This window comes from Macaca fascicularis, chromosome 5 (genome assembly GCF_037993035.2).
Source record: "Macaca fascicularis isolate 582-1 chromosome 5, T2T-MFA8v1.1".
In the NCBI taxonomy this organism is placed as follows: Eukaryota; Metazoa; Chordata; class Mammalia; order Primates; family Cercopithecidae; genus Macaca; species Macaca fascicularis.
This window is the reverse complement of record NC_088379.1, coordinates 8,374,181-8,388,021: the sequence shown is the minus strand read 5'-3', so window position 1 is coordinate 8,388,021 and position 13,841 is coordinate 8,374,181.

Below are 13,841 nucleotides of genomic sequence, written 5' to 3'. Positions count from 1 at the left end.
TCTGTGCCTCCTCCTCCTTCTCCTCCCTTCTCTCCCCCCTCAGCAGGAGTGAGGAAGATAGCTTTGATCCTAGATGCTCTGGAGGCCTGGGGGAGGTGAAGGGGGCGGGTAAGGATTCCTACAGGTGATTTTTAGGCCTGAATTCCATTGTGACAGCAATGATTTATTTTAACTACTAACCCAGGAAAGCAGGCGCCACCAGGATGAATACCTCCATCAGCTTCTAGCAGACTAATTTTACTGTTTATGAATCACTAATATGTTTAAGAAAAAAAAAAAGGGGAGGACTATTTTAGATAACTAAAAGTAAGACTTCGAGAAAAGACCTCATGGTGCTCAAACAGTTCCACATGGGAAAGACGACTTTGGATTACAAGATAGAGAACACATGGGGTCCAGAGAGCTGCCCCCAACCTCCGCAGCCGGCAGAGGCTACTGGCAGATGAAACACTTTCATCTCTCCCAGGGAGATAAACAGGCCGGTCTGGATGGGCCTCTTTATTTACAAAAGAAAATTAAATCCGTTTTAACACTTGCACCATTCATAGGAAACACATGTTGGCTCGTAATTGTTTTGAACTCATTTTGAGCTGGGCTGCACCACGTTGGGCTGCCCTTGCGTTTTCGCACTGGCTTGAGATGGCCGTGGAATTTGCAAGGAATTTTGTTCCCAATTCCAGAGGCTCCACGAGGGGGACGTTCCCTGGCCGAGCTGGCAGAAGAGCACTGTTTGGCTTCCTGCCTCCTGGAGGGAAGCACTTTCTCCTTATTGGGAGAGGGCTGCCCCCAGCGCCCCTTGGCCTCGCGTTCTTATCGGGAGATTGGAAAGAATCAAAGGGTCTCACGGCCCTAATTGAGCCTGACGGGCTTCCCTCCCACCTGGGAGTTTTCTCAGAAGAAGAAATAAAAGGTTGGGTGATTTTCCCAAGAGTTTCTGTTGGAGTTTTACAGCTGCAAGGAGGTGTCATTCCGAATTTGGGTGTCACCAGCTTTTCAAATGTTAATATGCATACAATTCCCTGGGGATCTTGTGAAATGCAGATTCTGATTCAGTAGGTCCGGGGTGGGGCCTGAGATTCTAACATTCTCGCTGACTGGGCTGATCAGAGTCCCACACTTCGGGTAGCAAACATGACGTCCTCAGACCTTCCCTTCCGGAGCATCAGAATCAGAGCTGGTTAAAATGCAGATCGCGGGACCCCTCCTGCAGAGGCTCTCATTCCACAAGTCTCGGGGTGGGGACCTGAGGATTTGTGTCTCTAGTGAGCTCTCAGGTCATGCTGTCATGCTGATGTTGCTGGTTTGGGGAGAACACTTTCTAAACCACTGTTCAAAACCAATGCCCTGAGAAGAAGTGAGCACGTTTTTCCACGGGGTTCCCTACTGTCCAGGCACCAGGAATGGCTCTGTTTGAGGGCAGAAGACGGGGTTTGATTGAGAAGGTCTAGGCTGCTGTTCTCCATTGGACGTATTTTCTGGAGCTGTTCGCTTACCCTGGAAGCCCCCTTTTCTTCCCCTCTTTCCAAATTGCGTCCCACTCATTTCCAAAGCTCAGCACTGGCATCACATCCTCCAGGGAGCCTTCTTTTCCTCCAGGCCTGAGTTTGTTTCTGCAGTACATTTTGTATGTCTGTATCATCACTTCGTTTCACCACAGTGACCTATTTGCAAGTAATAGATGGTGCGGGAGGGAAGTCCCCTCTGAAACCTTAGGGAACAGGACAGAGAAAGTAGCAAGCAGATATTTCTTAAATGAATGAACAAATATCTTCCCAGTGGTATCTTTGCCTGCTGTGTGTCCTTGGACAGGTTATTTAACCTCCCTGATGCTTGGGTTTCCCATCTATAAAGTGAAAATGGTAATGTCTACCCCACAGGGTTGCTGTGACTAGTTCTAATATATGTAAATGGGCCAGGCACAGACAAGTCGTAGATGAAGCTTTTGTTGTTTTTGATATTTTTATTGTGAATTTTTATTATTGTCCTCAGGGTCAATATTTTTATCCTTAAAGTCACTAATTTGACTAAGGTTTTGCCCCAGTTGACATAAAAAGTATTTCGAGGATGCTAAGCCATTGGAGGGAGATACGAATGTGACTCATATGTCTTCAACACTTTACAGTTTGCCTGACAATTCTGCCACAAGTTGAGTCGTTTAATCCTCACAAAAATCCAGCCTAGCAAGTACTATCAAGTTGAGGCTCAGAGAGGTGCCGGTGCTAACCCACGTTCACACACGGCCGTTTTTTAACGTCGTTTCCTCAAAGGCGGGGAGCTGTGCTCATTGAGGATTTGGTCTGCTTCCCCCAGGCCCACAGCTGGAGGACGTGAGACCTGACTGTCCTTTCTAGCTTAGCAAACAGCTCCTGCCGAACATCGCAGAAACCCCTTTTCTGAGGTTCCAATGTGTTTTCTGAGGAGTGTTTATCCTGGATGTGTTTCCTCCCCAGCAATTCTGGGGTCGGTTAGGCTTGGGAGCTTGATATCCTCTGCCTCATTCCTGAGGCCCTAGACATCCCTCACTGAGGAAGCCGGCCTTCATTTCAGGAGGGCTCGGCATTTTCTGGACTTCACAGCTGGGGCATTCCCGGTCCCCGACGCCAGTGGGCGCTCTGCTCGCCCTTCTCCGTTCCTCCGAAGCAGCCTTGGCTCCATTTTTAATGCGTTCTTCCCACCACCTTTGGGATTTTGGACGGCCGTTCTCCCTTCCCCACTATTTCTCGCTTCCTCTAAGTCTCTGAGCAGAAAGGCCTTTCCTGACCACCTTATGGGCAACGGTGACCCCACCCCTTAGCTATCACCCTCCCCCATTCTACTTTCCTTCATAGAACTCATGACCAGCCAGCTGACATAGTTTCCTGTTTTATTTTCGTGGTCCGGCTCTGCCCGGTAGGATACAAGCTTCGTGAGGGCTGCACTTTTTCTCCACTGTTTTGCCGGTGCCTACAACAGCACCTGGCTCCTTGCAGGCACTCAATGAACATTTGTTGATGAATGAATCAATGAAGCTGGATTTGGTCAGAGGTGTTCAAACCAGAGCAACTCCATCTTGAATAGGGGCTGGGTAAAATAAGGCTGAGACCTGATAGGCCGCATTACCAGATTAGGCATTCTTTTTTTTTTTTTTTTTTTTTTGAGACAGAGTCTTGCTGTGTCACTTAGGCGGGAGTACAGTGGCGCTATCTCGGCTCACTGCAAGCTCCCCCTCCCGGGTTCAAGTCATTCTCCTGCCTCAGCCTCCCGAGTAGCTGGGACTACAGGCGCCCGCCACCACGCCCCGCGAATTTTTTGTATTTTTAGTAGAGACGGTGTTTCACCGTGTTAGCCAGGATGGTCTCGATCTCCTAACCTTGTGATCCGCCTGCCTCAGCTTCCCAAAGTGCTGGGATTACAGGCGTGAGCCACCGCACCGGGCCGACGAGGTTAGGCATTCTAAGTCACAGGATGAGATAGGAAGTCAGCACAAGATACCGGTCGTAAAGACCTTGCTGATAAAACAGCTGGCAGTAAAGAAGCCGGCCAAATCCCTCCAAAACCAAGATGGTGATGACGGTGACCTCTGGTCATCCTTATGGCTCATTATATGCTAGTTATAATGCATTAGCATGCTAAAAGACACCCCCCCCCCCCCCCAGCACCAGGACAGTTTACAAATGCCTTGGCAACGTCAGGAAGTTGCCCTATATGGTTCTAAAAAGGGAAGGAATCCTCAGCTCTGGGAACTGCCCACCCCCTGGAAAACTCATGAATAATCCAACTGCTGTTTAGCATATAATCAGAAAATGACCATAAAAGTGGACAGGCAGCAGCCCTCAAGGCTGCTCTGCCTATGGAGTACCCATTCTTTATTCCTTTGCTTTCTTAATAAACTTGCTTTCACTTTATGGATTCAACTCAAATTCTTTCTTGAGCGAGATCCAAGAACCCTCCCTTGGGTTCTGGATCAGGACTTGTTTCCAGTAACTGACTGCATGGGTGTCACTCAGCACCTTCCCAGTTGGCTCTGGCCATGGGCATCTGGCACCCAGATCCTAGTGCTGGCTCCTTCCAGGCCCAGACCTGAGCCCTGCCACAGAGGCAGCCCTCGAGAGGCAGAATTGCACCTCAGTGTGATCGGTTGTGTTCAAGAGGCAGGCAGCATAGAACAATGAAAAGCCAAGGGCTTAACAGTCAGGCAGATCTGAGTTCAAATCCTGGTTCTTCCTCTGCTTAGCGTTGTGGTCTTGATCAACTTACTTTGGTGTCCTGAGCCTCAGGCTGCCATTGTTAAATGATTCCCACCTGGCACGGTGGCTCATGTCTGTAATCCCAACACTTTGGGAGGCTAAGGCCGATGGATCGCTTGAGCCCAGGAGTTCGACAACAGCCTGAGCAACATGGGGAGACCCTGTCTCTACAAAAGAGGAAATGTGTTCTGTATCCTCCTGCTGGCTCCCAAGCCTACCTCTAGCTTACAAAACCCAAGCACTTTGCGCTATCCCGGACATGGCTAAAGCTAATTTTTGAAGCAGAAGTTGGCAGAATAAAAAAAAGCCTTTGCTAAGGCATTGACCAGGGGAAAACTCCAAGCTTGGAGGCCTCCTAAGTGCTGCATTCTCAGAGCAGTCTCCTGCCCAGGGTGAGAGCTCCTGCCATTCGGGAGGGACCTTTCTTTCTGGTGAGCTTTGAGGTTGGGCCTGTGGCCTTTTCCCAGCACCGTGGCTCCAGAAAAAAATGTGCAGGACCTTTTCCTAGAAGACTTGTGATTACTCTGAAACCAGTGCTCATAGGAGTGGCTGCAGAAGTAAATCTTGAAGATGTTTATCCTGAAAATTCCAGGTCTAATTTATGTCCTTCTCCAAACAGTATCTTGGCTTGCTAGCCATTAGGGTCATCATACACGGAACAGCATCTCTGGGTCTCAGAGTATAAATACCTACTGTCAACTGGGCTGGGAGAGGGCAGGCTCTTTATGGGTGGGGGATTGGGAGTGAGGGGTCTGCTGGGCTTCCAGTTACCTTCCAGCCCTCTCCAGAGGAGGTGACACTGCTTTTATCAACTCCCTGTAAGATGAGATTTAAACTAAGTCAGTCCCTAGGATTCTATTGACAGAAATTTGTAGGGCTGGGCAGAACACCCATAAACAAACCCAATTAGAAGAAACCTCTGACATGTTAGATAAAGATGACAAAGGGCCCGTCTCAGGCACCAAATTTAGTCACCATTGCTGCAAACATGTCTGGATTCCTGGGAAGTTCTTCAGGGTTTAGTTACTTGGGGCAAAGAGAAAACTTAGCAACTGAGTTGATTTCACAGAGACACCCAGGGAAGGGAGTGGAAGGAAAAGATAGACCTGGATATAAACCCTGGCTCCCTGAGTACGGGTGTGGGCCAGTGTGCAGGGCATAGAGCCTTTCTGTGTCAACGTGTGCTTAGCCTTGCACAAGCATGCGTGTGTGGGTGTATGTGGGTGTGTGGCTGTCTTATGTGGACAGGGAGTGCCTGATACACAGTAGGTCCTCATGCTGGCAAACCCCTTTTTGCTGGTACACTTTTCTTTCTAGAACCCTCATTTTTCTGCCCTTCAAGTGAGTGATGTCATTGATTGAGTCACTGATTGATGCATTCATTCATTTACTGTTCAGTACATTCAGTACAAGTTTACTGTGTGCTTGCCATGTGTTAGACATTGAATTCAGCTATGCGCAATATCCCAAGTATTAGGGTCTTTCTCCATTATTCAAGTGCTCTTGACTCCAGTGAGGACACTGTGGGCAGGCGTGGATATGTGATGTACCCTGAGCAGACAGGCACTCGAGTTTCCATTCCCAGCACCAGGGTGGTGCCAAGTACACAGTGACGTGCCACTCCCTTTGGACACGTTTATTACATTTACTGTCCTTTGTTCCCCCTGGAATGCAAGCTCCACGAAGGCGGGGACCTTCATCTGTTTTGGTCACTGATCTCCCCAGGGCCTAGTGCCCTGCTGACATAGTAGGCACTTGATAAGTATTTGGCAGATGAATGGGTAATATACTCACTCACGGGCAACTTTCAGGAAGAGAATGTTTGTCTGATCCTCTCATTTATAAAAATCCCCACAACAACTACTCTCCACCCTGTCCCCAGTGTTGAAAAAATCTATAGAGTAGAAATAACCAGCCCATTGGCTATTTCAATAATATATCTAGTTCTGAAAAGCTCTTAATTGACTGACTCCTCTCTGAGTCCTTTCCTTAGACCTCCCTTAAAACTCTAGCCTGGTTTGTTCACTATAGGACAAAGGAGTCTGTGAGATTCTGGCTCTGAAGGCTGCCTAGGAGCTTGGCAAAAGCATCTGTTCCGAGTCCTGTGATAATCACGCCCCTCACCCCTTTACAACCACACCTACTTCTTCCCGATCCCAGCCCCTGTCCCCTTCAGGACCACGCCTACACCCTCCCTGACCACTCGCATCCCTATAGGACTAGCCTCTCTTCCACTCAGGACCACGCCCCTCTCCCATTCCAGGCCACGCCCACTCCATTCAGGACCACGCCCAACGCATCTTCAGGACCACGCCCATTCTCCTCACGCCCACGCCCAGCTCATCTTCCCTTCAGGTCTTCCACTCCTGGTGGACTTTTGGAAGCCTCTTTGCTGGTTGCAATATTAGCAGTATTTCTCTGCACATATTATCCTGACGCCGATTCAGATCACGTTCCCTTACCCCTTGACTTTGCTCAAAGAGACACATCTCCATACTTCTTCCTCCCATTTGCTATCTTAACTCCACCCACCATCATCACACACATATTGTAGGAAATTTAGAACATAAAGGTGTAAAAAACTGAAAAGCTTCTATCCATTATTCTCCTTCTCTGAGGACTGGAGATAATCTTTTGGCCCGTTTCTAATAGTTTATTTCTTTTTCTTTATGAGTTTATTAGTAGGTTATGCAGACAGTTTTGTGTTCTGTTTTTATCATTTAAAACGATCTCACATATTACCTATAATCTTTAAAATAATTTTGTAAATCTCTCTCTTTCTTGTTGCCCAGGCTGGAGTGCAATGGTGCCATCTTGGCTCACCGCAACCTCCGCCTCCCGGATTCAAGCGATTCTCCTGCCTCACCCTCCAGAGTAGCTGGAATTACAGGTGCCCGCCACCACGTCCGGCTAATTTTTGTATTTTTAGTAGAGAGGAGGTTTCTCCATGTTGGTCAGGCTTGTCTGGAACTCCCGACCTCAGGTGGATCCACCCACCTTGGCCTCTCGAAGTGCTGGGATTACAGGCCTGAGCCTCCGCGTCAGGTCAAATCTCATTTTTAAATGGCTGCTTAATAATTCATGGTGTGAAGAAGGTATCATTTCCTAATCAGTCCCTAATTTTTTGGACATTTATATTAATTCCAGTAAACAATTAGGTGACGCATATAATTGTGCACAATTCTTTCTCGGCATTTTGACGTATTTCCTAAGGATTGATTGCTCTCAGTAGATTTACAAGGGGTCAGAGAGCACTGATCTTTTTCTTTTTCCTTTTTTTTTCTATTGCAGTAAAATATATGTAACATAAAAGTTACCTTTTAATTGTTTTTAAATGTATTATTCAATGACACTAAGTACATTCATATTATTATACCACAATCACCCCCATCCATCAGCAGAACGTTTTCCATCTTGCAAAACTGAAACTCTGTCTCCATTAAATATGAACCCTACCCCTGCTCCTCCAGACCCTGACAGTCATCAATCATTCCGCTTCTGTCTCTATGAGTTTGACTACTCTAGGGACCTCAGACAAGTACAGTATTTGTCTTTTTGTGACTGATTGTTTCATTTGGTATAATGTCTTCGAGCTCCATCCATGTTGTGGCATGTATCAGTATCCCCTTCCTTTTCGAGGCTGAATAATATTCCATTGCATATGTATGTATCACTTTTTTTTTTTTTTTTGAGACCGAGTCTCACTCTGTTGCCCAGGCTGGAGTGCAGTGGCACGATCTTGTATGTATTATGTTTTATTTATCCATTCATCTGTGGTGGACATTTGGGCTGTCCCTACCTTTTGGCTATGGTGAATAATGCAGTTATGAACATGTGGGTGCACCAGCCTTTTAAAGATTCTTAATAAGCTTTATCATCTGGAAAAGTTGTACCAATTTATATGTCCACTAGCAGTGGGTGTATGAGTGCCTATTTTACTACATTCAGCACTTGACAGCAATTTTCAAAATGAAAGACCTGTGAATATTGAGGGGGACATGCTGTAATGAAATTACATATAATAGGAAAAGGCTTATTATTTTTACCCACCCACCCACCCTTCTTCCTTCCAAACACCTACCCATCCACCTATCCGTTCACCTGCTCATTTACCCACCCTTTCTTCCATCCACCTATCCATCTACCTATCCATCACCCACCCACGTGCTCACCCATCTACCCACTCACTCACCTGTACAGCTATCCACCCACCTGTCTACTGTTCTTACACACTTAATCCACCTACCCATCCATCAGTCCATCCATCCATCCATCCATCCACCCATCCACCCACCTATCCATCTACCCATCATCCACCCACCTATCCATCTACCCATCCATCCATTCACCCATCTGGTTATCCGCCCATCCATCTATCCATCCATCCATTCATCCACCCATTCACCCATCTTTTCTGTCATTTCCAGCTCCATCTTCTTGAATCTACTCTCTTATTTGTTTATAACACAACGGAATAAGAAGATGAGAATATCTAAGAATCTTTCTCTCTCTGTTCTTTATTCCTGCAGGGACATCTGAAAGGTTACACTTTATTACCTTTCTAAGTCATTCCCCTGCTCCCCACCTTGGGCCCCCAGTCTCTTTGAAATTCCTCCATTGAATATTTGAATCATTTTAATAAAGGTCAAATTTCTCTGCCTCCTCCCACCTCCTAGTTTGCACCATGTTATGAAGATATTTTCAATTGTTACTGTGGAGTTCTAGTTTCACCAAGGAGCCTCCCCTGCTTTTGTTCTTTCCTAAGCAGGTGGGTTGGTGAGGTGGGTGCCTGTGATTCTCGTGGCTTTTTTGGGGGCTTTTGGCAGAGGAGGAGTTTCTGAACTCTGAAATATCTCCTTTTGCAGATAGCATCTTGGGCCTGAAGCTAAGAGAATTAAGAGGTATTTACAATGATTTAGAGCAAATGTTATACTATGTTACAGACTCACTTTGTCCTGAAATTTGTAAGGCAAGATCTGGGGTGTGTGTGTGTGTGTGTGTGTGTGTGTGTGTTTTAATGTAAGCATAAGGATAGGCATATTGTATGGGGGCATTTCTATTAAAAGTAGAAAACAACTATAATATTTATATCTCTATTAATTACCTAGAAATCACTCTAGGATGCATTTAAGATGAGAGGCTATCTCAAATAAATGGAATAAATAATAAGCAAAAAAGCATTTTAGAATGAGGCTGAATTGGCATCCAAAATAAAGTGAGGATAACAAGAAGATCCTAAAGATGGCTTAACAAATGCTTTGATCTTTCACAAACAAGTTTCTCAGCTAAAAAGAAAATAGAGAGAAAGGTGTACTGTCATAGAATTCACATTTTACAAAGCAGGTCATTTCAGCCTCTGTTGGAGGGTATGCTGCTCCTCTAGCTGGAGTCTGCACTGACTTCAGACAGGAGTTCTAACGGAGGGCACATGATTCATGCATACTTCGGTGTGTTTCTCCAACATCTTTTATAGTGGCACTCCCACTTCCCCAGTTGTTTACTTTGAGGGCAACTTCTGTATCAGTCCAATAGGTGCTTGAGAGAGAGAAGCCCTTTTATAAAATTTAGCTTAGTATTAAGCCAAAAATACCACCGTGTGGGGAAAGATTCCGGTTCGAAACACTACCTGTGTGTGTATCCATGCACAAGACTCTCGGCTTCCAACCGCCATGGGGAGTTCACCGCTAATACCGTCCACTCCCAAGAAGCCAGCATTGATCACCGTCGAGCGTTGAGGAGATTGGAAACAGGGCACAGTTGTTATTTTAGAAGCACACTACTCCCTTTCCTACTTGCTTTCCTAAGGACTCTCTTGTAGTTGGGCTTTCCTGGGGCTATTTCAGTTCTTTTGGGCCCTCTGACCAAAAAATTTAATTTTTCTTTTTTCAAATTTTCAAATGACATTTGGAGAAAAGAGGAGGGAAGCTGAGGTAGGACAGTGTTTGCCTCAAAGTAAACAACTGAGAGAGTGGGGGTGCCACTATAAAAGATGATGGAGAAACACGCCCAAATGTGCACGAATGAGAATCCACATCTTCCCCCAAATCCATATGGAAGAGTTGGCTTGAGGAGGACATTTCCAGAACTTTCCAGAAAGGTCTTCACTTACCCCTTCAAAGAATTTTCACAGCCACTTCTTCTCCAGGGGAGCAAATTTATTTCCCAGAGCTTCCCATGAGTACCAGTGTCACAGCCATCCTCATGTAAGTGGTACTCTGCCTGGTGGCCTCATGCGGAAGAAAGGCTACTTTTTGAATAACCCGTGTATTGTCATAGTTTTTACATCCTTCCCCCTCCTCCTTACCTTCTCAATTTCACTCTTCTATGTCCTATTCTTTAGTAATTTTTTTTAAATTCCATCTTTTCTTGTCTGTCTTTTCCTGTTCTTAAATATGTAGCGTTACTGACAATTATGGATTCTTTATGACTGGAATCATATCTGTTGTGAGTCTTTGCAAGCGTCTTGCCTTCTTCCCCACCAAAAAACAAAACAAAAAACAAACAACAACAAAAAAAGACCCCCAAACCAAAACAACAGCAACAACCAAAAAAGGGCTCTGACTTGTTAAGAAATTCTTTGGCATTTTGAGCTGGGAAACCTCATTCAGCGGGGTACTGCCGGTGGGAGAAGGTCTCCCGCCCAGCCTAGGGTGCAAGCAGGGCTGGGGTGTGGGCGTTTTCCTGGGAGCTCCTGATTTACATCGACCTCAAGTATGAAGCCAGTAAAAGTGCCAGCGATGCCGTGTCTTTGAGGTTAAAAAATCTCTTGTGTTGATATGGCTACTTCTGAGCCACAAGTAGTAAAGTCTGCAGAAATGTATTTTCAGACTCAGGAAATCTCCAGGCTAAATTTTAAAAAGCGCACTGAGTGCGCTTCTCAGTGAGGCTTTTGAAAACCGAGATGTGAAATGAATCGCAGATCACTTTAAAATGCGTTTATTCATCTTGGAAGAAGTCTCTCCGCTGAATTCTTGAGCTTCTCGGAGCCAAAATGTCTGTGCTACATTAACAGTCCCCGCCCCCACCTTCAGCTCCAGCCACTTTCCGAGTGTGTCTTCTCTTTTCCTTAAAAACAAAACATTCTTCCCTTTTTCCCATTATGCAATTCAAGCTGGCAGTGAGCAAAGGCTGTAATTACTGAAAATATCTGAATGGCTTCATTACCGTGGACATGTTATTGTCAGTACCGCATATCAGTTTACAGCCATCTTTTCTCACTTTTCCCACACCGCTAACGATCCGGCAGTTAATAGACGTCTTTTAGCCATCCGATGTTGTGTTTGAGATGCTTGTGGTTGACAACAAAGAAGAAGTATTAGGAAACATACTTTGCAAAACATGTATTCCCCTTTGCAAGATGTAAAGGATGCGTTTGAGAAGCCATGACCGCAGTGGGCTTGTAGTTCTCCGGTTCTACACAAGAGGGCACTTTGGTATCCCCTTGCACAAGGCCCTGAGAACTACAGGGTGCTGTGTGATGGTAACTTTCTTAAAAGTATTTCATATCCACGGCCTGCTTGCTTTTGGCAAAATTACTTCCAGCCACAATTAAGAAAAGCGAAAGTTATATGTCCACAGAGTCCTTGTTTTACTTGTGTGCTCAAGTTGCACAGATGACTTAGTTTCCTAATGACAGCGCCTTCTAAGGAAGGGACATGGATTATCCAACTGGGGATGTGTCACTTTTGCAATCAGAGTCCACTGTGGGCAAAACCAGGGAATGTTCAAAGGTTGTCCTTCAAAAGTCGTCTCATCTCAAACTGTTACACGGGTGGTAAAGGTTCCAAATGAGCATAATCCCCTTCCTGTTTTTCATCCTTATCCCATTCATTAAACCCATGATCCATACCAGCATCTCCACCCCAGATTTAGCTTCTCAGGTAGAGCTAAGCCAGATTTTGAGGAAAAAAACTGTACGGCTGAATTATTAATAATTCCCACTGAGACATGAACTAATCCTTCCATTCCTACCTAAACTCTTTTCAGAATTAAAAACAAACAAAAAACAAAACAGTTCAGGGCCGGGCACAGTGGCTCATGCCTGAAATCCCAGTGCTTTGGGAAGCCGAGGCAGGAGGATTGCTTGAAGCCAGGATTTCTAGCCTGGACAACATGTCAAGACCCTCTATCTATAAAAAATTTAAAAAATAGCTGAGTGTGATGGTATGTGCCTGTAGCTACTCTGGAGGCTGAGGCTGGAGGATCACTTGAGCCCAAGAGTTTGAGGCTGCAGTAAGCTATAATTGCACCTCTGCACTCCAGCTTGGAAAACAGAGTGATAGCCTGTCTCTAAACACGCACACACACACACACACACATTTAACAGTTCAAAAGAGGGTACCACATTTAGCTATTGTTAATAGAATTCAGACTAATGAAGTAAACAGTAGTATAGCAATATGGATAAAAGTTTTTATATTATATAGGTATGGGTTGAAGTTCAGATCTTGCCATAAGGTGACTTTGGAATAGTCACTTTTCAATAATGTACTCAACACATTTTATTGAGTGCCTACTGTGTGCAAAGCACAAGGGATGCAAAGATAAGCTAAACCAGATGGGCTCTATTCCTAGGAGCCATAGTCTAGCAGAGGGGTAGATATTAATCAGAATCACACAGATATGTGAATATTCAGAACTACCATGGCGGTTACCAGGATGTCCCCTCACTTCTTTTTTTCTTTTCTTTTTTTTTGAGATGGAGTCTCACTCTGCAGTGGTGCAATCTTGGCTCACTGTAACCTCCACCTCCCAGTTCAAGTGATTCTCTTGCCTCAGCCTCCTGAGTAGCTGGAACTACAGGTGTGTGCCACCATGCTTTGCTAATTTGTTTTAGTTTTTTTTTTTTTTTTTTTGTATTTTTAGTAGAGACAGGTTTTTTATTTTTATTTTTTATTTCTTTTATATTTTTAGTAGAGATGGGGTTTCACCATGTTGGCCAGCCTGTCTCGAACTCCTGACCTCAAGTGATCCACCTGCCTCAGCCTCCCAAAGTGCTGAGATTACAGGCATGAGCCACTGCGCCCAGCTTGTCCCCTCATTTCTTGTTGGATGCATGGTATGATTGTACTTTCCCACCCCATTTGAGGTTAGGCATGACCATGACTTGTTTGGCCCATGAAATGCAAGCATAAGGGCCATGTGTCTCAGTGATGGGTAGAAGCTTTACAAGTCAGTGCACCATTTGCCACATTCCCTTTCCACTGTGGCAGTGAGTGTGGAAGCGGGCGTTAAATTAAGCCTCTGCTAGGCTTCAGTCCCAGAGTGGCTCTGATGAATTACACTCCCACCCCCTGGCATCCCACAATGAACACATAGCATGAGGAGAAATAAACATTTGTTAAACTACTGAGATTCAGAGCTTGTTTGTTACTGCAGCAGAGCCTGGCCTATCCTGACTAATGCAGCTGCAAGACAGGCAGGTACCTGGTGTCATGAAAGGCTATCAGAGGAGGGATGGCCTGCTGGCAGGGTAGAAAAATATCTCTGAAGATGTGAAAATAAGGCTGAGGTCTCAAGAAGATAGGTAGGGGCGCCAAAGGAAGAGCATTCCAGAGTTTGGACCAAGGGTAGAAAGATAGGTGGAGAGATTTGTATGGATCAGCCTCTCTGAGC